This window comes from Nicotiana attenuata, chromosome 2 (genome assembly GCF_001879085.1).
Source record: "Nicotiana attenuata strain UT chromosome 2, NIATTr2, whole genome shotgun sequence".
Classification (NCBI taxonomy): Eukaryota; Viridiplantae; Streptophyta; class Magnoliopsida; order Solanales; family Solanaceae; genus Nicotiana; species Nicotiana attenuata.
This window is the reverse complement of record NC_031990.1, coordinates 7679950-7682830: the sequence shown is the minus strand read 5'-3', so window position 1 is coordinate 7682830 and position 2881 is coordinate 7679950. Positions and strand designations below refer to the sequence as shown.

Here is a 2881-nt window from a genome sequence, read left to right as displayed (position 1 = left end):
TCTGAAAAATATTTGAATAGTCATGAATCAAGAAGGGTGCTCAAGCAAAAATAAGAAAATATCCAACCGCATTCCAGCTGGATCACTTGCATCTTTGCGAAATCAAAGGGTTTCGTCGTTGACAACAAAAAGAACCTTCCAAGCTACACGGTCTAATACAAATGAAGAACGACAATCAGAAGGTGGATTACCTTCATCTTTGCGAAACCAAAAGGTTTCGTCGTTGACAACAAAAACATTCTTGAAATCTATAAGGTCAAATGCAAATGAAGAACGACAATCTGAAGGTGGATCTCAATTGCAAGAACAAGTGCATCAAGTCCCACAGAATTGCACCTCTTCAGCAACACAAGGAGTACATGAACAAGTGCAACAAGCGAATATGGATTGCATCACTCTTGCATCACAGGGAGTACATGAACGATCTGATGATTCTACCAATCATGAAGCAATTGAACAATTTGAGGAACAAGGCAAATATATATAAATTTTAATCATAAACTTAACTAAATATAGTGATTAATGATTATCTTTGTTTTGTACTATTGCAGGCCCCTCCTCGCCAAAAAGAAAAAGAGGTCGTACTCAAATGCCAAGTGTTCATGTTAGAAAGGAGCGTAAAATAATCACTCTAAATGAGTTTAATCAACCCATTTGTCCTACCAAAGAGGTTGTAAAAGAGTTGGGTAGCTTCCCCGGCACATTGGCAAGGAGTGGGACTTTTTGTCCTCTTAATGTAGTTAATTGGAGGAAACTAGACACAAAAGATGATATGTGGAAATATATCAAGGTATGAAGTTGCCAGTGTCCAATAAACATGGATGATATTTCTTATTTCTTACACTAACCCAATTGCACTAAATTTGTAGGAAAAATATGACATTCCCGACGAGGTGAAAAAATGGATTTTTGAATCAGTTTGTAGTGCTTGGAGAAAGTATAAGAGTCAATTGAAGACAACCCACTTCACAGCCTATGAGAATGATGAGCTTCGAATGGAGAATAGGCCAGTAGATGTTCTGTAATCTCACTTTAAGGATCTTCTTAACTATTAGAACTCCGATCCTCACAAGGTAATTACATCCAGAATCTCTTGTCTAGTCTTCAGTGAGTCAGTCTAGTTTTCGGTGAGTCAGTCACACTTAGGAACTGTTCTGACTTCTTGCCATAGCTTTTTAAGTCCCAGTTTAGTCAGTCACATTGTCACCCACCCCTTGGTAGTAGTTGCCCTGTCTTACTGGTATCATTTTATAGTCCAACCATTTCAATTTGAGGCATTACAAGCAGCTAGCTTATATATTATATAGAAAAATGAACAAGCAATCATCATACTTGGAAACTCAACTTCAGATTTCAGTCAAGTTAATTAATTTGTTAGAGAGTGGATAGGAAATATATTGGTCAAACTAGAACCAATAAGGGCCACAACAAAATTCTAATCATTCTTGTGGAAAACTCTATAGACTCTTTTAATAATATAATAACCACCATGGAAATAAGGAACCAGTGACTTATTTTAAAACTTGTAAAACCACAATCCTGTTTGGTTTTCCAATAAGATCCTATAAAGTCCATAGTGAGTAAAATCCATGTACAGGAAATTTTGTCTTGTGTTGTCTGTATCTCACTTGTAGAGGCACAAGTTAATCTTCTGGCTGAAATAAAGTATAATCTGATGTTGCTTCGCTCTTGTGCACCTGCATGAAAAATGATCCCAATTTGTGAGATACACATGTCCCTTCAATCTCAAAATGCATATCTGTGTACATATATCTATAGGGAATCATCGAAAAATGCTACTCAATAGTATAAACTTGTCATATTCTTTTCTGCATTGTGATATTCTATATAATGTATAAGCTAGCTGCTTTTTAAGATGATGCTGCAGTATGCATTCTCTTTTAGTATATGTAATTCTGCAAATATTAGTATTTATCACATAGTAATATAGCATCACTGTTGTCATATCTTTTCACATGTTTTAGTATCTAATGTGCAAGACTAATTACTGTTGGTTGCTATTTGGTTGACTCGTTTATTTGCAGAAAATGACCGAAACCAATATAGTGAATCAAAATAAGTTGAGTGTCCACACACAGCTGGCAGAACACCTTTTGCTCTAATTCGCGAGGTTTGATGTTTTATCTTTCTTATTTTTTTAATATTATGAACTTGCTAACTTTATATGGAAAGATTCTTATACTTGTTTTCATGTAACTAGGAAAAAAAGAAGGAAATCTCTGATACTTCAGATACTGTATCAAGTAAGGACATGTTTGTGGCTACAAGAAAAAGAAAACTTGGCCGCGTATACAAAAGCTCATATGACAATACGATTAGTAAAATTGTACGAAATTTCTAATTTAAAGTTTGTCATGCTTATTTATTTGTTCTTAATTATTGATTCAACTTTAGTTACTTAAAACTCTTTTTTCTCGCATTTGGTTTGTAGGCTGAAATGGAGAGAATGCAATCTACTCAGGAAAGTGAAGATGACAGTCATTCAATTGATGCTTTTGCATCTGTCGTGGGACCTGAACATCCAGGTCGCGTGAGATTGTATAGACGAGGGGTTACCAAGACTGTGTTAAAAGGGCAAAAAGGGAATCTTGGATCTTTTGATGAGAGGATGCAGCAAAAAATGGAGGAAATGGAAGAGAGGATGCAACAAAGAATGCATGAAAAGTTGAATGAACAAAAGGATGCTATGGAACAAAATATTACAATGATTGTCATCGCACGACTTCATCTTCTGAACCTAGATTTGCGACTTGATCCTGACATGTTAAGGTTCAGTGCACGTTCACCTGTAAATGCTTCCGCTGCACAATAAGCCGTTGTTCAACTAAACAGTCGATCATCTGCTGGTAGTAACAATCAA

General features: G+C 35.8%; 1 long non-coding RNA gene across 1 annotated transcript; it reads left to right on the top strand.

Annotated features, from left to right (window-relative positions):
- On the top strand, nucleotides 2088-2492 carry LOC109222659. The gene is made up of 3 exons (XR_002067439.1): nucleotides 2088-2131; nucleotides 2222-2347; nucleotides 2453-2492. It is a non-coding gene; the product is annotated as an uncharacterized LOC109222659 (long non-coding RNA).